This window comes from Prunus dulcis, chromosome 6 (assembly GCF_902201215.1).
Source record: "Prunus dulcis chromosome 6, ALMONDv2, whole genome shotgun sequence".
NCBI classification, from domain to species: Eukaryota; Viridiplantae; Streptophyta; class Magnoliopsida; order Rosales; family Rosaceae; genus Prunus; species Prunus dulcis.
The window spans coordinates 15,911,052-15,933,184 of NC_047655.1; the positions used below are offsets into that span (position 1 = coordinate 15,911,052).

Consider the following 22,133-nt stretch of genomic DNA (forward strand, 5'->3'; position numbering starts at 1 on the left):
CTGGCACTGAAAACCCTGAGGACCCTAGGGAAGAATCCGCCACCCCTCAGGCTGAACTCGTGAACGACCTCGAACTTGTCTGCCTTCATGATGACTTCCTGGATTGGCAGGTACAGATCGGTACCTCCCTTCCCCTTGACCTTCGCTCTTCCCTTATAACCTTTCTCCGCCTTAACTCCGAGGTATTTGCCTGGTCCTACAACGAGGCATATCGTCTTATCTCATCTCCCATCGGCTCAGCATCAACCCTGCCATACGACTTGTTCAGCAGAAGCGTCGCGCCTATGACCCGGAACGATATGAGGCCATGAAAATGGAGGTGGAGAAACTTCGAAGTATCGGTTTAATCAAGGAAGTTGACTACCCTACGTGGCTGGCCAACGTGGTGATGGTAAGCAAACCGAAGAAGGGCTAGTGACAGCTTCCCCCTATCCCGAATCGACCAGCTTGTGGACGCCACATCAAACCACGCCTTTCTTAGCTTCATAGATGCCTACTCTGGATACAACCAGATCTTCATGCACCCTGACTACCAGGCCCACACATCTTTCATTACTGATCTGGGCCTCTACTGTTACAAGATGATGCCCTTCAGCCTCAAGAATACTGGAGCTACCTATCAATGCCTTGTGAACAACCTTTTCACCCCATTAATCAATCATACCATGGAAGTTTATGTCGATGACATGCTAGTCAAAAGTCGAACTACTGACGAGCACATTCCCAACCAATATACTATGTTTGAGGTACTGAAGCGACACAACATGCGACTCAACCCCACGAACAAGGCCGGCCCTAACATTTTGGTGGCCCTAGAGCCAACATTAAGTGAGGCCCTTAGTAAACAAGAAAAAAAAAATTTGTTTGTGTCTTTTTTTTTTTTTTTTTTTGTGTGTGCTTAAATAGAATAATTTCATGGAAATGCTAACAACCTTTAATTATGAAAAAAAACATTATGTATTTCCAAATTTATCCTTGGCAGCAACTAAAAAGTCAAAAAAATTTAGGGGCTGTTTGGTAGGATATTTAGAGGCCCATTTTTGTTTTTTGAGCCCAAATATGAATAAAAAAAAGCTTTCGGTGGGTTGTTGACAAAAACATAGAAAAGGTTTTGGGAGAATGAATTCACGCTTAAAGCGTAAAAAGTGAAAACGCCAAAATGAAGTTCTCGCCATTCTCAACTCTAAATTAGAGAACGCAGGATTCTATTTGGGAAAACAGAGAAAACAAGGGAAACAGAACATGCTTCGTCCCTTCGTCTACGTCGCCCTTTCTTCTTCGTCTTCATCCCCTCATCTTCGTCTTCATCTTCATCCCCTCATCTTCTTCTTCGTCCCTTCATCCAAGTCTGAAATAGAAACACGCCCTTCATCTACGGGAAACAGAGAAATTCCTTGCTTCTCTCTCTTGCAATCTTCCTACACACTCTCTTGGAAGATCTTGGTAAGAAAAATTTGTATAAAATATTTCGTTTTAGATTTGGGTATTTTTGTATGGTGTATCTGAAACTTTTCTTCTCAGATTTCGTTTCCCACTCTCTTGGAAGATCTTCCTGCAAAGCCTTCTGGAAAATTTGGAACGAAATTACTCTTTTTCTGCTATTTATGTTTAGATTTGGGTATGAAGACTATGGTGTCATTTGTGTTTAGATTTGGGGTTTTCTTTATGCTAACTTTAATTTCATTTTTGTTTATGTCGATGGTTGAATTTGCCTTTGGTTAAGTCAAAGGAGCTAGATCTGTTTTCTGGTTTTAGTTTGCTTTATAACTCTGGTTTTCTGTTTACTGTGATTATAGTAAACGGGCAAGATTGATTCTTAAATTTGATAAAGTTTTATGTGATTCGATTGAAATAGTAGGATGAAACTCTTGTAAACATCAATTCTGACAAACATTTGGTTTTGGACTACTTTAGGAAGGATGAAACTCTTGAAATAGGAGCTACTGTTAGATGGAATTGACAGATTGATTGTTGGCTTTATATGTTTTTTGGTTTTAGACGAAACAATGCTTAGTGCATTTGAGAATAAATCTGGACTAGTTTAGGAAGGCTATTTGGTAGTTTCTAGTTGTGCACTACATGATTGAAGGTTGTCATAATTTTCTTTCTTTAAAAGGATATGGCGTCCAAGAATGTTGATGGTCAAGAAAAAATGTCATGGGCCCCAAGACATGAGACATTATTCATACATATATTGCATGAACATGTGAAGAAGGGTGACTTGCAGACATCAACTTTTAAAATGAAAGTTTGGGCATAAATAAGTGATGAGTTGTATGCACAATGTGGACAAAAATGTACTATTCCACAACTTAAATCTAAGTTTAATAGACTGCGACAAGTGCATCATGACTTCTCAGATTTGATTGAGCATCGGGATTTGGGTGGGATCCTATTGCAAACACAGTGACTGCCTCAGAGGATGTTTGGGCAAGTTACTTGAAGGTATTATAATAATATCATATAGAAGTCTTTGTATTATTATTTTTAACTGACTTTGATACATAAGAATTGGTTGTGACATTTGATATAATATAATTTTCATGGTTTGTAGAGTAAGCCAAAAGGGAAGCAATTTCGCACGCAAGGCTTAGAGCACTATCAACTTTTAGGGGAGATATTCAACACTACTACTGCAACTGGGCAATTGCATTATGCCTCTAGTCAACTTCCTCCTAACTCAGATAATGAACGTGAGTTAGAAAATAACTTCCTTAACACCGGAGTTCACATCGATGTTGACTTGGATGATGATGGTGACAACCCTCACGGAGTGGTAAAGGAAAAAGAAAGTGTGCAACTACTGCTCCACCTGAGCGTCGTCCAAAGAAATGGGATAAAATGGAATCTTATTTGGATGTTTGCAGTGAAGTTATGAGTCAAACATTACAGGCGAGAAAACTTGAGGCATCTAGCACCTCTAAGGAGATGTATTCGATTGAAGAATGCATAGACATTGTTGAGACAATGCGAGACATTGATAACGATACATTCAACAAGATGCTAGAAAAGATAGTGCTTGTTGAATGGTGGAAAATCTTTGTTACAATGCTAGCAACAAGGAGGAGAGTTGGTTGGCTAGTCTTTAGGATTACTACTTATGTTTGTTGTTGAGAGGATATTTAGGAATTGTTCTTGTTATTATGTTTGATGTTTGTGACTTTAGTTTGTATGCATATTCATAGATTTTTGTGAATTTAATTTGTATGCATATTTGAAGGTACTAGACATGTCTACAAGGAATGAAGACAATCACTTTGATAGTGATTCAGATCTTGAAGAAATGGAGCATCATATGATAATTTGTATGCATATTTGTGAATATTGGCAATCATACGTAGACAGAACTCCATGTCATAACTTTATTTTATCTGGGCATGAATATGTTCAAGAGTTGTTAAATGGCCATCCATATAGGATTTATGACTCGTTTTGCATGGAAAAACATGTATTCCAAAGGTTGTGTTACGCACTTGAGAGTTTAAATTTGATACAGAATGATAGACATGTGAGTACTCAAGAGGCAGTGGCAATTTTCTTATTTATAGTGTCTTATAGTATCCGCATGCGAGTGGCTGCTAAGCGTTTCCAACGATCTAAAGACACTATTCATAGACAATTTAAGCGTATTTTGGGAGCTTTATGTGCGTTAGCACCACGCATTATAAGACCACAAAGTCGAGGGGAAACACCTTCTCAAATTTTGAATAACCCAAAGTATTATCCTTATTTTGAGGTAAGAAATTGATTGTTTTATTTATTTTATTACTATAATTATATATTTTAAATGATATTTACTTTAGTTTCTAAATATATGAATTTATCATAGAAATGTATTGGTGCAATTGATGGAACTCATGTTGCTCCTTGGGCACCAGCTCAAAAGCAAACCTCATATCGTGGTAGGAAGATCCTTATTACTCAAAATGTCATGTGCGCTTGCTCTTTTGACATGATGTTCACTTTTGTTTATATGGGCTGGGAAGGGACTGCAAATGACTCTAGGGTGTTCATAGATGCAGTGATGAGGCCAGAAAATGTGTTTCCTTTTCCAGATGAAGGTATAAACATAAGATTACAATTAATATTATTATGTACATTATTTGTGTCATGCAAGTAATAAATTAAAATTACTTTCTAACTAAAAATCCACTTTTAAAATAATATTATCTTCTGCCGAAAAATTCGGCAAAGTTTCTCCTGTAATTTACTCATTCCCCAAAATTTTCACCTGTCATCAAACATTTATATAACTCAATCGTTCAGCATGCATTTAATTATATCTAAACAAATTAAGCATTATAATATTTTGGCCTCAGGTTGCCATAAATCAAATGAACCAATCTGCTAATAAAATTCATCTCAACTTTCAAAACAACACTATTGCATTGGTAATCTTAAGCATTCTAACTCGTGGCTGCACCTTATAACCATAGGCTGCCTACGTATCCTTATTGAGGGATCAAGTCACACGTAGTTCTTTAATTGCAAAAACCACTTTAGTTCTCAAATTTCGTCTCAACTTTCTGTTTCAAGCTTCCTGGCATTTCTCACATGACAATATATAATCAAACAAAGAAATAAAAACATTTATATCAAGTAAGTATGCTTGGAAAGCCATAACCATCAATTCCTCATGACACCAATGGTGACACGTCCTGACCTGTAATTCTCGCTGGACTCAGGAGACATCTGGTCCACCTTGTCCGCAATCCTCGCTCCCACGGTCCGGATAACTCTAATACTCGTGGGGCTAAATATGCTAGAAAAACTTAAGATATTTAATACTATATAAAATAATAAAAGATAAAGATAAATAAACATACTAAAATAAAATAAAATAAGTTAAAGATTTATAAGCTTCGAAGACCCTTGTATCCTTGTATTGAAACTCCTGTAATGTTCATAAATAAATAAATAAATAAATATATATATCAACAACTTAATTAGAATCTATATGTATATTTCCATCTAACACTTGTAAAACAAATGTGACACTTAAGAAAATAATGGTAGCCGTATAAAATCCTCAATTTAATTTAAAAGCATCTCAGAACTTAAATTCTCTCCACCTAGGAGTACCCCCATTTCTGATCCGTCAATTCCTTTAATACCGTCAATTCCATATATTCGTCAATTCAAATAATAATCCGTCTATTCCAATGTTAGTCCATCAATTCCATCCTTGCAGGTCTTGAAACCATAAAGTTAACCGAGCCGCATTGCTCGCAGGTCTCAGAGATAACACTTCAAGTTGAGCTGCAATCCTCGCAAGTCTCAGAGATAACACTTCAATCTGAGCCACAATCCTGGCACTAGACGGTTCAAGCGCCCCCGAAACTCGTGGGGCATCATCAAAATAACAAGCTGTCTCAAGGCAACTGGGGGGATACCTTCGCGGTAGGTTTGAAAACCATAACTCGTCATTTATATAAAGTTTAAATAGATTGGTTCTCAACTAAATTTAAAATATATATATCATAATCTGATAAAAGCCAAAAGCTAAGATTCATCCTTTTCAACTACTGAATATATATATATATATATATATACTAAACACTTGGCTAGTTTGTTAACTATCTCGATCACTGCTTAGTATACCATTCCAATATTATATTTATAGTCCTACCACACAATTAACCATATGAACATATATAAACAGGTGATAAATAAACAGATAATTAAATACTCATCTCGAAATCACATAAAATCATGAAGTTAAAACCATAACTAAACCAAATGAACACTCCCACACACATGAGCTTTCTAAAAGCTCAACCATATCCTATGGAGCTCATCCTCATTATTTAATCCAAAGTCCTGGCCCTGGACTCCTAGAAATACGTGCATTGTATTTGAAGTCATTCTCAAGCCTATGTAAGCATTTCCAATTATTAGAACGGTATAGGAGTGCCTCGGGACTCAAAAAGCGATGAGTCCCAAAAAGTCAACTTGGGACCCCGTGGGGCCCACTACCTCAAAATTTCGATCCAAGAGTTCCTAGAGGTCTAGCCATGCCTAAGACACATGTCCCGAGAGTTTGGTCTCGATCGGACGGTCGGACTACTCACGATCGCACAATCGGACGGTTACTGTAAACTTAGCCCTAGGGTTGGCCTTTTTGGAGTATTCGGGACTCCGATTCCCGCTCCGTTGAATCCTACACAATCCGAAAATTGTCTAGCTTGACATATACGAGAATAACTACGATCCAACAGTTCAAATGTATCAAACTTGGAAATCGCACAATATGCAAGATCCAATCGGGGCTCAAACGTTGTCCAAATTGAGATTCACGAATTCCCACTCCTCGTGAAAACACGATTTCATTTTAGGACTGATAGTGACCTCACTATGCAGCCCACGCCGCCACAAGCGCTGGCAGAGCGTGGGTGGCTTGATCAATTTTTGGCAGCAAAAAATACTCCAAACCGCCAGCCCAAACTCCTATCCTAGGTATAACACCCTATTTGGAACCACTTTTGTTCTTGGACCTAATTCGATAAATGACCGGAAATGGCCGGAATCTCATCCCGAAATTCAGTCAAATTTTGGGTTACAAATCGAGTTGCCTACACTAGAAATTGATCAAATCCTACCTAACCATCAGCTAGAACACATCAAAAGGATGGAAAAATACACCAAATTTGAAGAAAATGATGGCCGGAGGTGCCCAAACGAGCTCCACGAAATTCCGTCAAAAACTTTCCAAACCGCCCTGTTTCGTAGCGGTTTCCGGCCACCACGACGGCGGATCGAGGCTGAGATGGGCTGGAACTAAAAGAGGGAAGTGTGGTGGTTCTAACGGGACTGGTCTTCCTTCGATTGGTGGCCGAAGTTGAGAGATATCACCTTTGGAAGTCAGCTGTTCGAGCTGCCAAACTGCAGAAAATCTGGGTTTTTGAAAAAACTGAACTTCGAATTATTTACGGTTATGCCACTGAAATTCTTTTAATCGTCATTTGTTCGTTACAATCCCGATTTGAGTCCACTACGTGTCTACGGACTCGTTTCGACGTGGTCTATGCAATCGTCCAATCAAAATTTCTAAATTCCTTTCCGAACTTAAAATGACCTTTTTGCCCCTTCTTAATATTAAATAATATTTTAATTTCTCAAAAACCTTAATTAATTCAAATCCTTTTATTTTAATGTTTATTCCACATTTAAATTTATTCTTACTTTAATTATTTTAACACTTTTTCGGATCGAGATGTAACAATTTTACCAGTCTCCCTGGGCAACAAGTCACCATTTTCTCTAATAATTTATTATAGGGGCAAAATTATCTTTTCTCAGAATAAATTAATAACTGAAAATTAATTTAGGATCGGGTTGTTACACATGTTGTGTGTTACATAATTTTATAAGAAAAGAAGCTCGTCGTGATAGGAAAAGAAGCTTGTCGTCATAGGATGTTCGAAGAGTTTGAAGTTGAAGACATGATCATTGATTCAGAAAATACAACACCACCGATTATAGATATGTCTACAGGAAATATTGCACAAATGGGTGACATTAGAGACAAGATCGCAGCGGATTTGTGGCCAGATTTTATTTAGTGCTCATGACAACATGAGTTTAAATTTTATATTGCATATATTTCAGATATTTGTGAGACTATGAGAGATTTGATCTATGATTTAAGATTATATCTTGGAGGACATGAGACCATTTTGGGTCAGCTAATGCAGGTATTGGATAATGATAATTAATTTGACCATTGCACAATTTTAAAGAATGTTTTTGGCTTATTAATAAGCCTGATAAGATATGTGCTACACAAAATATTTGATTTATGATGTTGAAACAAATTATTACAATACTGTTGCCGAACGCATATTCACTGTTTTTGTCATTTTCATATGTTTGTATTGGACACGTTTTCATTGTTTTCTAGTTAGCGTACTAGACGCATTCTCGAATCTTGAAAATGCAAATTCGTTGTCTCGTTTTCATTTTCTGAAAATATTCTCCGAAAACGTTACCGAACATCACCTTTAGCGAATATTTCAACTCCAAGCATGGCCCAGCCAACCAGTCACGAATCACCTTTAGCAACCCTCCGCAGGCTTCAGCACCCTCTTCCACCAAATCGAACCATTATTCTCCTTCCCTTGACCCCCAGGGTGGCCAAAACCCCAAGAGGAAGGATGGGTACTCACGTGCCTTCGACAATAGGAAGCGCGGTCAACACTCCAATCATCACCCCCACCCCCCAGCGGCAATAAGCCCTCAGCTGCAATAACCCCTTGAAGCCACACGATCGTGCCCCGCTACCTTTTGAGCCTAAGCCTCGGTTCGAGGTCTTTACCACCCTAAATACCACCTATCGGAGTGTGTTGGTCAATGAAGCACCTATCATACCCAAACCTCCTCCCCGAAGACCCACCAACAAGCCTATGCCAAACACCAGCGTCTTCTGCCGTTTTCACCAATTTAACGGCCATGATATAGAATCCTGCTTTGCCCTGCGCAACATCATTGCAGGGCTCATCTGTGAAGGGAATTAGATAAATACGTCCACAATCCTCCACCTCCCCTAAACCCCTACCAACGCCAGATCAACATGATCTCTACCATCAGTGGCAGCCATACTTTGGCAAGCATATCTAACAACTCCATCAAGCACTATGTCCAATCTTCCTAAGCACATCAAGTCTTCAGCACTGAGCATGGGAGCATGCCTAAGGCCTCTAGGAATGGCTGGGCCGCCATTACTTTCAACAAGGAAGAAGAGCATGGCGTCATCTACACCCATGACGACCCGTTGATCATTTGGGCAGACATCTCCAACTTTGATATCAGGCACATCTTGGTTGACACCGATAGCTCGATCAGCGTCATGTTCGCCGAAGCATTCAATGAACTTCAAGTCCCTGACCATCTGCTGGATCGCAGCATCACCCCCTCGTGAGTTTCTCTGGCAATGTGGTCCAACCCATCGGAAGCATCCATCTTCCCATCTCTATTAGTTCAGCACCTTAACGCGCCATGGTCACCACCCCATTCCTAGAAAATAGAACCCAAAAAAATGAGATGATAATATTACAATTCTTAATTAATAATAAATAAATAAAAACTGCATTACAATTGTCCACGATGAGTTTTCATACTCTGAAAATGTTGCATTATAGAGTCATTATCAATACAAATAAACACATCTTTTTCAATGTAAACAAGTAAGCTATCACTCAACCATTGATCTCGCATTCTATTGCGAAGTTGACCTTTCACAATATTCATTGCAGAAAATGCTTTCTCTACATAAGCTGTTGCAACCGGTAAAGTTATGGCTAATGTGAGAAGCAAATAAACATAATTAAATGTTCTTTGCAACCCTTTCTCCATCATTTTTCTTGCAAGGCTGCCAATCCCTTTCAATTGAGAAAAATCACTCATCGTATGCATATGATGAATATAAATCCCAAGTTGATCTTCAAGTGCCAAGAGGTCTCGGGGAGTAAAATCTTGAGGATAAAATTCAGCAAAACGAAGTAGCTTTTGTTTGTCAAAAGCTTTGAATGAATCATTCCGGACTCAAACATGCCAAACAAAGAAGTAACTCAGTATTTACCTCACTGAAACGATGATTTAATTCCGCAAGTTGCCACTCAATGATTTGAATAAAGATATCCACACGATAATGATGGAGATGTGTTATTCTAGGAGCTCTCCGATGTGATCTCCATTGAGCTACATATGCATCATCCATGTTTGGAACCTCAATATCATGTTTGCCACAAAAGGAAGATACTTGATCAAGCAAGGCTTCAAATGCATTCTCTCTCATGCGTTGTAGTTGGTCCTTGCAATCTTTGACTAAAGTCATTGCATTCCCAAGATCTTGGTCTTTCCTTTGTAATGCTTGTGACAAATCATTTGTGACTCCCAATATAGATCTCATGAAAAATAGGCAAAATACAAACTCAAAAGATTGTATATCTCTTAATGACCTATTTGCTTCACCTATATTATCAGTGGAGCCATCCTCAATAATCAATTTAAGCACTTTGACCACAGGTTTGAACATAGAAATGATACTAAGTAATGTACCATAATTTGAGTTCCAATGTGTATTACCGGGATGCTTGAGACAAGTTTCTTGATTTAAGCCTCGCGTATTGGAAGAGTATCTTTTTCAAGAGCTTCCATAATATCCATTTGTAGTTGATCTCTAAGCATGTCACAACGCTTATATGATGCTCCAACAATATTAACCAAGCTATTGCAAGATGTGAAGAAAGTGGCATTATTAGCATTTCCCTTTGTCACGGCCACAAGAGCTAATTGAAGTTGATGTGCAAAACAATGAATATAATAGGCACAAGGATTTTCTCTCAAAATTTGTGTTTTGAGACCATTGAACTCACCCTTCATATTACTAGCTCCATCATATCCTTGTCCTTTTAGCATAGAAATGTTCAATTCCTCTCTTGAAAACAATGTGTCAATAACCTCCCTTAGTGAGTTTGATGTAGTGTCACTAACATGTTGAAGGCCCACAAACCTTTCAATTACATCCCCACTTTTGTACACATAACGAAACACCACTGCCATCTGTTCTTTAATTGACACATCTCGCGATTCATTAACTAATAAAGAAAATAATGCACCATCCATATCCTTAATGATTTTGTTAATAGTTTCAGTGGCACAAGCATTCACCAACTCTTTTTGAATTGTTGGAGCTATTAGCTTGAGATTCCCTGGAGCATTTTCTAACACAACGGCTTTAACTTTCTCATCATGATTAGCAAGAAATTGTAAGAGTTCCAAATAATTCCCCCTGTTGTTTGAAGTGTCACTCTCATCATGGCCACGAAAAGGAAGACCTTGCTTCAACAAAAATCTCATGCAATCAAGAGAAGTTGTCAAGCAAATACGATAATAAATATGAGCTTGGTCTGACTGCTTGCCCAAAACTGTTTGGATGTTTTTCTTCTGATTCATAAGATCAATACAATATTGTCTAGATTGATTATGAACACTTCCAACACCTCCAATATGATTCCTAATTCTTTCTTTCTTCGTCCAATTTCTGAAACCCATCTCTGTGAAGGCATCACTACACCCTTGACCAATTTTGAAATTGGAATTGAAGAGATAACAGTATAAGCAAAATGCAGCTTCTTTACTTATACTATACTCCAACCAGTCAAACTCATCAAACCAGTTGACATTAAAACGTCGATCATACCCTAAAAGATCGATTTGTGGAAATGTGTGATTCTTAGGTTGACAGGGACCCTTTTGTAGATATGCTCTTCGAACTTCGTCTCGAATGTTAGGATCATAATCTAGCAAGTGAGGTCGAAGTCTAGGGTTTGCAGGAAGATTATTCATAAGATCTTGCAACTCACTTTCTTTCGAACTACCCACATCTCTTGAAATACCCACATCTCTTGAGTCCGAACTACCCACATTATCCAAATTAGAAGTGGTTGACGAGAACTTTCTCTTAAAGTATCGTTCCATAACTTTATATGCAAAAAACATACAAACTAATTAATAATCTAAATTGCCAATATTTTTTCTAGCTAACCAAAATAATCAAAAACTTCTAACAAATACAATCCACGACAACAAAAATGTACAGTAATCTTTATTAATCAATTAAAGCATAATAAAAGATTAGAAATTAGGATAACATAATTTCAATTTGAGAGATAAAACAAACTAACAAATAATTAATTAAACACTTTAATTCATTCAAACTAATCAACATATTAATCAATCTCATCATCAAAGCATAAAAATATTATGAAATAGGATAACATACTTTCAATTTTGAGAGCAAATTTCAAAGCTAATTGAATTTGGTGTTTGCTGCTGCCACTTGATGAGGAGAACGCCGGCAATGGAGGATGATTCACGTGGAGAGGCCTTCAAATTGAGTGAAAGTTGAGTAGAATTAAGGGTTGGGGTTGGGGATTTAGGGTTTGAATGAGAGGAATTAGTGAAAAACTCATTCCCCAATCTGTTTTATCGATTTGCTGGGCTGCTGTTGGTTTATTTTTATTTTTTTATTTTTAATAACCTGAGCCAAAATGACGTCGTTTTGGCCAAGTTCTAAAAATTTTTAAAAAAACTCACTTAAATGGAACGACGTCATTTTGACGTTAGGAACCAAAAAAAAAAAAAAACCACTTAAGTGGAACGACGTCGTTTTGACGTTAGGAAGGAAAAAAAAAAATGGAAACGCTGGCCTACTGCACAGCTCTTGGCTATGGCTGCTCCCTCTTTGGGGCATTTCATCAAACACATTCTGGCCATTTGCAGGGGTCAAGTTCTTCACCTCCTATGGACGATTCCGGGCTTGCGGGGGTCAATAGACCCCCTTGCCCTTATGTGGATCCACCACTGTTCGTGATGACTTCCCAGATCGATAGGTACAGATCGGTACCTCCCTTCCCCCTGACCTTCGCTCTTCCCTTATAACCTTCCTCTGCCTCAACTTCGAGGTCTTCTCCTGGTCCTACAACGATATGCCAGACATATCGCCTGATCTCATCTCCCATCAGCTCAGCATCAACCCTGCCATACAACCCGTTCGGCTGAAGCGTCGCGCCTATGACCCAGAATGATATGAGGCCATGAAAATAGAGTTGGAGAAACTCCGAAGTATCGGTTTAATAAACGAAGTGGACTATCCTACATGGCTGGCCAACGTGGTGATGATAAGCAAACCGAAGAAGGGCTGGCGAATATGTGTTGACTACACCAACCTGAATCGAGCCTGTACAAAGGACAACTTCCCCCTACCCCGAATCGACCAGCTTGTGGACGCCACAGCAGACCACGCCTTGCCTAGCTTCCTGGAGGCCTACTCTAGATACAACCAGATCTTCATGCACATTGACGACCCAGCCCACACATCCTTCATTACTAATCGGGGCCACTACTGTTACAAGGTGATGCCCTTCGGCCTCAAGAATGCCGGAGCTACCTATCAATGCCTTGTGAACAACCTTTTCTCCCCATTAATCGGCCATACCATGGAAGTTTATGTCGATGACATGCTAGTCAAAAGTCGCACTATTGACCAGCACATCCCCAACCAATCTCCTATGTTTGAAGTACTGAAGCGGCACAACATGCGACTCAACCCCACGAAGAGGGCCGGCCCTGACATTTTGGTGGCCCTAGGGCCAACATTAAGTGAGGCCCTTAGTAAACAAGAAAAAAAATAATTTGCTTATGTCTTTTTTTTTTTTTTTTGGCTTAAGTAGAATAATTTCATAGAAATGTTAACAACCTTTAATTATGAAAAAACATTATGTATTTCCAAATTTATCCTTGGCAGAAACTAAAGAGTCAAAGATCTTTAGTTTTCCACTTTCTTGCTTCTGCACCTGCCCTTTTTTGTTCATTTAATTTTTGCACCAGATACTTGTGGCAGCAAACACTACCCGCTGCCAAATCTATCTCTCTCTCTCTTTCTCTCTACCTCTATCTCTCGCATATTGGGGTGGTGGGAAAAACTTTTTCTCTACTTGTCTGTCGCATATTGGTTGTCTTTCGTTACCTCTATAGACCTTTTTCTTTTTTGGGTCAAAACCTCTACAGACCCTTTGGTTTCCAAATCATGAAGGGTTGAACAATTTTTCTTTATTTATTTTTAACAAAACAAAATAAAAAAAATAACAAAGTACTTTGGTGGTGAGATTTGAGAAATTAAAAAAGAATTGTTCAATTTGATCAATGGGAAAAGAGAATGAAGTGGGAAGGTGGGGTGAATATGTGGAGGGGATGAGGGAGATGTGGTTTTGGGGTAATGAGGGGGAGAGGAAGTGGGTCTCTTGTATATGCTTCTTTGAAAGTGAAACAGACAACAAATAAACAAAATAAACACACCAAACATTACCAACAAAGAAACAAATACAACCAATGAACCAAAGTAACTAATAAAAAAATAACTTTCAACAAGAAATAAAGAGCACAAAACCTGTTTTATGCTTGTGCAAAAAAATAAAAATAAAAATAAAAAAAGCCTCAACCTCCCTTGCAGAACTTTCTTTAATTAGGCTAGCTCTGTTGCAAATAAAATTCGAAATCTGGGATTATTATTGAAGAACTTCATAGAATATTTCACAGTTTTCCTCTGTAGAACACGTGTAGAAGAAAAAAAATCTGAAAATAAAAGTGGTATGAGAGAAAAACTGAAAATAATATATTGAAGAGAACAGTTTGTTGGGTTTGATAGTGAAGAGAACTTGGGAGAAGGGAGAAGAGAGAAGGGTCTGATACTGACAAAAACAGTGAGAAGAATAGGGTGGAAAGCGGAAAGGTAGCTTAGGAAGCAAATTTTTTTTTTTTTAATGGGAAGAGAGGAAGCGTGCAATTTGTTTATTGGAAGAAAAGGAAGCCTGCAATTGTTTCATGGGAAGAAGAGTTCTTCTGGCTGGAAATAGAAATGGTGTTTTTTTAATGATTATTATTTTTTAAGTTTGGGCTCTTGGTAATATTGTTTTAGCCTAAAATTATGCAAAGTACAGCCTATTTTTGAAGGGTAATGATTTCCCCACTCCCATTTTATCCACTTACACTCCTTTTTTAGTTATAAAATGGAGTGTAAGTGGATAAAATGGGAGTGGGGAAATCACCACTCTTTTTGAAACCCACAAAACATGAGCACAACTTGGGCTTGATATTTCAAAGAAACTAAAGAGCAGCCCAAAATGGAGAAAGCCCAGAATTTATCAAATCCATGATAAATAAACAGTCTCGAGCCTTGAAAATAGGGAGGGCAGCCCAAACAACATCAGAGGCCCATGTCTTTTCGCGAATTAGCAGAGGTTTTAGAAGAGCACAAAGAATAAATAAATCGATGAAATTGCCAAATTAAAAATAGTAAATTTATCACCAAGCAGATCAAACCTCTAAAGAGATTTGATTAAAAACTCAGCTTCTGAAAAATTTCACGACTTGATCTCAAAAAGCAAGTCAGCAGGTTTTATTTTCCTTTTAAAAAGTTTTCCCAGAAAGGGCCCCATGTGACTGCCTGACTTTGAAAAGTCAAAAATTTCAACTATCACAAGGGAGTTGATAGGGAATTTATGAAGGCAGCTCTTGCAGGAAGACTTCTCCAGTCTTTACAGTCAAGGAAGAAGATCAAAATCCCTTTCTATATACAAAGAAAATTATGCTCCAGAGCAGGTGTCATTTCCAAGGGATAAGTAGACTACATTTTCTAAAGAGATAAGTAGGGAGCAGGGAGTTGTTCACCAGGAAAATCAAACTAACCATCATGGCAGATTGCATTCTTACAATGGGCAGTTAAAGATTAAAAGGGATTAGGTTTTCTATCAGGAAAAGCAAGGAAGTGATCACCATAAGAATTGATTGTTGATAGCTTTTCTGCCAGAATAGATAAAATTCCCCTTTTTCTTGGCATTTAAAATAAAAAGATATTTCTTTTGGAAAATCTGCCGCCCATTATTAAAAGATTAGGAAACCCACTCCAGTATTTTTTATAAATATGAGAGGAGGTGAACAGATCAAGGATAGCCAAAAATCAATCAAAAACAAAAACTCTCAAAGTCACAATTGACAAACTCAAAATGATCATTTGATCTCACAAACCTTCAAACACTAAAGCAACTAAAGCTCATTGAGCCACAAGAAACAAGTCAGCCACAACTCAAAAACCTTTGATTTTCAGTTCGGTTCAGAGGAATAATTCTACAAAACGAGATTTCTCTCGTTACAAATTTGGTTCAGCATAAAGCCAAATCAAGCAGAGTCAGGGTTTTTCACCAATATGAAAACCTCAACAACTTTATAGAGAGCTTTTGTCAAGCAGAACAGGCACCATAGTGCAGCTCCAGCTCAGTGATCATCAATGCAGCCACTTTTGCCCTCCAGACTGAAGAGGCCTCAATTCTGCCCATTTAACAAGCCTTCCATGGCTCGAAATAAATTGAAGCTCTACCAAACTCAAACGTTGGTATCGATTTCCAGCTGAAACTCATCATTTGAAGGTGTTGACGAGCCAATCCAGCACAGACACATCCAATCCAGCCCGGTCCAGAGGCAGTTATCCAGGCAGAAATCGAAGTCCAACATCTTGTTGTTTTGTTCCGAAGTTGTCATTTCTTGTTTGAGTCCTATAAGAGGCAGTTCTCCCTAAAACATTTTGCTTTCTTTTTGTCCATTCTGGCCAGAATTACCCATTTTGTACTGTGAAAAATTATGAAGTCCTCACCAGTCTGAGGCAAAGAAAAGAACTTACTTGGGAGATATTCCTCACCCAAATTACAATTGCTTGTTTAGACGCCGATAACTTGGGGCGCAAGTTATCTATTTTAAAGAGTCTGCTAGGGTTTTTATTGCTAGCAGTGACACGCTCATACACAAAAGAAAGTTGACTTGTTGACCACCAATGGTTTTCAAGCCAATGAGGAACTTTACCCTATCATCACATGATCAAAGTCAAAACGAGTGAACAATTTGGCGCCCCCAGTGGGACTCCTCAGTACAAGTACTCCTAGAAGAATATTCTAGTATATGAATATTGGAAGTTCTAGCCAGAATCCACGCTTTGCCATGGAAAGAGATCAAGCAGCTCTCCAAGAGGGACTTAACTTAGAAGAAAGTGATGCTAGGCACTCAGCCCATGGTAGTACCAGGAGCAAACATTCTAGGTCTGGTTCTAGAAGGTTAAACCAGATACAGGAGGCTGTGCTTCGGCAAGAGGCCACAACAAAAAGGAGCCAGGATACTCTAGATAACATGACAGCCATGATGCAATGGCAAGTCAACAGGCAGTTCAGGAAGGACCATGAGGCTGCTATTGCCATAATTCCAAACCTAGATGTTGTGGTCCAGCAGTTGGAACTCCCTTTTGGACCTCTACCAGGACTGGCATGGTCGTACCAAGAGAGTCCTCTCATCGCACAGTTAGCTGAATTGCCAGAACATGGAGAAATCCAAGCTGGACAAAGGGGTGGAGCCCTTCCCACCCAAGAACATGAGGCTCCAGTTCATCTAGAAGACCCTGCACCAGTTCAGGCCCCTCAGAACCAGCCAGAACCTCCACCTATTCCATGACCAACGGTCCCATGTGATCAGCCCTTGGCACTTCTGCCTGACCAACCAGTTGTGTTGCCTTACAGACTTAGAAGGATGGACCCCAATCCATTCCCTTCACTAGCTAGAGGCAGGAGAGGTAGAAGGGGAATCAACCCTTTTGCCAACAATGACAGGAACAGACCAGGGGCAAACTGGAGGAATCATCCAGATTTCAAAGAAGAGGAAGTTCTGCCCAAACCATACATAATGGAATAGAGGTTTGAACACAACCAGCCAGAACAGGGGTGAAATTCGCATCCTGTCAATGCCTTGAATGACATGGGAGCACTACAAAGGATGATAAGAGAGATGATGGAACCTGAGGCCAGAAGAGGAGAAAGGCCCACTTACAAAATGCTATATCCAACTTATATTGATCAAATACCTCTATCCCCCAGCTTTATGGTACCGAACTTCACCTTGTTCGATGGAGAGGACATCCATGCTTCATCAGTTGAGCATATAGGCATATTCTCTGTCCAGTGCACAAAAAATAAGTATAGTAAGCAAGCAAGGGTCGATCCCACAGAGATTGTGATCTAAAGAGATGTTTATCAATGTCACACAATGAAAACTAAAACACAATTAAACACAAAACAAAATAAAGATTGAAATCACAAGGACTTCCACACACCAACACCAAGGGGGGTTTTGATTTGATTTTGTGAATAAAACAAAATAAGGAAAAGAAAACAAAAGAGAATTTAAATTAGAGTTTAAGAGAAATTGGTTTAAAATCAATCAAGAACAATAGCTAGGACTTACTATCCACCTCCAAACAATCAATCAATCCATAAACAACAATAGATAATCAATTTCTAGCAAGCATATGATGACGACACTCACAACAAGATCATGGCATTTGACTCGAGTTGTATGATTCTCTCTTAAGTGTATGTAAAGTGTATGGCATTTACATCAATACGTGTATTCTTAATTGAAATCTAGTATGGCATTTACTCAAATTAACAATCAAGAATCCATTAAGATCAAAGAGAATATGAGTGTCACAAAAACCCTAAAACATGGCATTTGTTATTAGGAATTCAAGAATCGATTTCTCATAACTAGTTCTTAACCCAATTATTCGTTGCAAACAAGAACACATTCAATATGGCAATTGACCTATGTTCTACAACAATTTAATTCCAATACATGCTTCTAAGTTAGCTACTCAAAGAAACAAAATATCAGAATTCACATAACATAGAGAAACCGAAATCATCACGCTTGTAGAAACTAAAAATCCATTAAACTTGTTTATAAAATTGAAATCATGTTTAGGGCTTCAAGATTAAGCCCTAACTAACAAGAAATTAGTTACTCATGGTCTTGGATGAACTCAAAAAATAAATACATAAGAACTGAAAATTAAAAGAAGGAAGGAAAAGAAAGAACTCGTTGGCAGCTTTCTCCTCTTGCACGGTTGATCTCTTTAGGACGTGAATCCTTTGTATCAGGCGTTGACTCGTCTTTTATATCACTTATATCAGAGTTCTAAACCCTAAAATTGACTGAAAAGTCGTCCAAGAAGTCTTGGTAAACAAGGAATCCAAATAGGAAAGTAAAAATCACAATTCCTAACTCCACTGGGAAATACAGCTCAGCCCAATGTTCACACGATTTGGGGATCTTCGGCCTTGTAGAAAAATCATTAAAAATATATTTTAGAAAGATAAATGTCTTATCTTTCCAACCATATATAGCACGTAACTTGGAAAATTCGGGAAGGCTTCCGTTTCTTCACATTCACGTAACATGTACGAAACTGTCCTGTCTGCACGTGGGCTAACTTTACTTGTAATACTGTACCAATTGGCTGGGTAGAAAATTCTAGAAAAATCATAGATTGAACTTCAAGATGTTAGCTTTCATCTCCAATTGGCCTTGCACTAAAATTCCTCCGAAAAGTTGATTTTCCCTTAAAAATCTTCTAAGAGCGCAGAAAAGCTGAAAATCAGAAAAGTAAAGTAATAAGCCCTTTTTAAATCTAATTCTCTTACAAAACCTAAGTAAAAAGAGTACATAAATGAGTATATTTATGGACTTATCAAATACCCACAACTTAGATTTTGCTAGTCCTCGAGCAAAACAAAAGGAAAATAAAAACAAAAGAACAAAGACTCAAGACAAACAAACAACTAAATTCCCAATATTGATCTCAGAGATAATTACCAACGGTTAACTAACTTCCAAGAAATAAGCAACATTAACTCAAGGCATTATCAAGGGGTTAACCAAACTTTAATTGAACAACTTGGAGTGTCGTGTGTGAAATAGCCAACATTAATATTACCACGACTTATGCTTCACAAAAGTTAAATAACCAAATAAGAACAAGCTTTAACTTCAATTCTCACCAAGGATGTTCACTCCAATGAAAGCACTCGAAATTTGACAATGTAGTGTCACTCATATATGTGAGAAGAATCAAATCAATACGATGTACTCACATAAAATAAAAGCACAAGACATGAATAAAAGATCTCATGGAAAGATATCGCATACTTGAAAACATTTAAACCATCCGACCATAGTCCTTCCACACCTATTCTCCACATGATGAACCACACTTCTCCTTGGATCAAGTAGGACTTTCACTAAGGTTGTAATAGGGCTTAGGGTGATGGGTGAAACAACAAAGAGACATAGATGAACAAATGAAGTCTAAGGGCTAAGTAAAGCTTTCCATGAAATTATAACATCTTGCACTTTAGCACACAATTTTATCTTGATACTATCTTGATTTTTTTTATTTTATTTTTTTTATTTCACTCTTTTTTTTTTTTTTTTTTTCTAACTCCATTAGCTTTCTAATCAACCCATGTAACAAGTGTTAGGCCAATAACTCCCAAGCTAGATAGCTTTAGGGTATTAAGTGTAAAACACTCCTCGGGCTTAAAAACTCGAGTTGAAAAGGCTTCGGAATCAGACTTTTTTTTTTTTTTTTGGTAACAGTATCATATACACATGATTGAACAATTTGTGCAATTCTCCCTTAACCATGAAAGTGCTCTACAAAACTCCTTAGAAGGGTGTAGGATAAATATGCAAAAGGTTCAGGTGAGGAGAATTGGGTAAAGAATGATAAAGGCTTACATAAAAGGCACAAGGGGTTGACTATGGATAAAATTGATATGGGTTGGCTGGAAAGGCTCAAACGAACGAAACAAGGCCTATATCATTTCTTAGGATCCATGTGGTTCATGAAATATGCCTCAAATAGATAATGAGAGTAGTTCTAGCAAACAATAAAAACATCCTCAAGTACTTGACTAAAACAAAGAATAATGAGATCACAACGACTTGTAGATGAGAAAATTATAGAATAGTATATAACACTCAAGGAAGAAAGGTATAGGCTCAAAAGCTCACATAATAAGGGTTGTACAAGTCTACACTAGCCTTATTTGGGAATTTAAATCACATGAACTCCAATCGAAAATTATATTAATATGGCTATGTGCAAAAATATTTACCAAGTTTAATCACAAAACTAAGGCTAACACAAGGATAATGTAAAGAATTAATGTCATGCTCACAATTCCTTGCAAGTTAATTGTCAATAAAATTCAATCTCATCATAGAATTGGGAAGTGACTACTACAAACAAATAAAAACTAGACTCAAAGTTAAAGAAAATATTTTTAGGTTCTTATGACATTTTTCTGATTTTTTATTTTATTTTATTTTTTAAAAAAGAAACAAAAACTGAAAACAAAACAAAACAATAGAATAAAAACCGAAAGTTGAAAGGGATTGAAAATCAATAAACAAAGCTGCAGGTCTGACCCAGGTGCAAAGAATGACATGTATCTCACAAAATACTTGGCCAAAGTTCACGTTCTTCATATGGTTGGATTCAGATCGAAAAAACAAAGAACGCCACGCGGGCCAAAATACAAAAACAGCAGCGGACAAGGACAGAATTTGAAACAAAGACAGAGGACTGCTGCAGCATACATTATGAAACCAAAGAACTCAATCACCCACAACTTAAAACAAACATTGTCCTCAATGTTAAAAACAAGGAACAATAAGTCATGCAAATTCATTTAGAGAGAGAGAGAGAGAGAGAGAGAGTGTGAGAACTTCCCGGGTTTGTGTAGATGTATGGATGAGCAAAGCGTAGAATATGTTGAAATGAGAGAGGATAGACAATGAGACAAACTCAAACACCCACAACTTGTGTCTTTGAATGTCAACGGACCCGTAATAGCTCCTTAAAGTCTCGGAATGCGATGAAATTGGAACGAAATTGAGCTGGATATGTAATCATTAAAATCTGGAAATCTGACTTTTTTTAGTGACGAAAAATCTGATGAACACCGTCGCTAAAACTTCTTTGTTGACGAAAAATCTGATGAACACCGTCGCTAAAACCTCTTTGGTGACGAAAAATCTTCAAATTCTGGGCAAAACAGCAGCTTTGTTTTTTTTTGTGTTTTAGGTCCTTGTTTGAGCTTCAAATCGTCCTAAAACATAATGTAGGCCACCGGAGACCCCCAAACCTGGTCCAAATCATCAGAATAACCACTCTAAACATGTTGGTGGCATCAGATTGACCTGAAAAACAGCAAAAAATAAATTAGGCAGAAATTCTAGTTTTGACCAAACTAAGAACATAAAAGCTATTTTTCTGTTTTCTGGTATCTAAACTCAGCCAATGACCAAAAAAACTTCTGTAACACATTTGAAACAGGCTGCAAACACCCTAGGGCTATAAAAATGCGAAAATTTATCTTTGGAACACAAAATCCATAGTTTGATGACACAAAACATAACAAAAACAAAAATATGAAAATTTACGAGAAATCACACATAAGCTAAAAACAAAAGCGAAAACAAAAGTTAAGAATGCTTGGGTTGCCTCCCAAGAAGCGCTTCTTTATAGTCGTGAGCTAGACGCTGTTCTTTTAGATGATTAATCAATAGATGGGGGTGGTGCATCCACGTGCATGCTCTCTTTTCCAAGCTCAAAAGATTCATAGTATGGCTTCAAGCGATGTCCGTTCACTTTGAATATGTTTCCCGTCTTGTCATTTTGAATCTCAACTGCA

The 22,133-nt window shown here is 37.8% G+C and overlaps 1 long non-coding RNA gene and 1 pseudogene across 1 annotated transcript; one reads left to right on the forward strand and one right to left on the reverse strand.

Annotated features, from left to right (window-relative positions):
• The window catches only part of LOC117630359, a 41,819-nt pseudogene that overhangs the window by 3,239 nt on the left and 16,447 nt on the right, over positions 1 to 22,133 (reverse strand).
• LOC117632099 lies at positions 2,341 to 3,201 on the forward strand. Its single transcript, XR_004586428.1, has 2 exons — positions 2,341 to 2,445; positions 2,555 to 3,201. It is a non-coding gene; the product is annotated as an uncharacterized LOC117632099 (long non-coding RNA).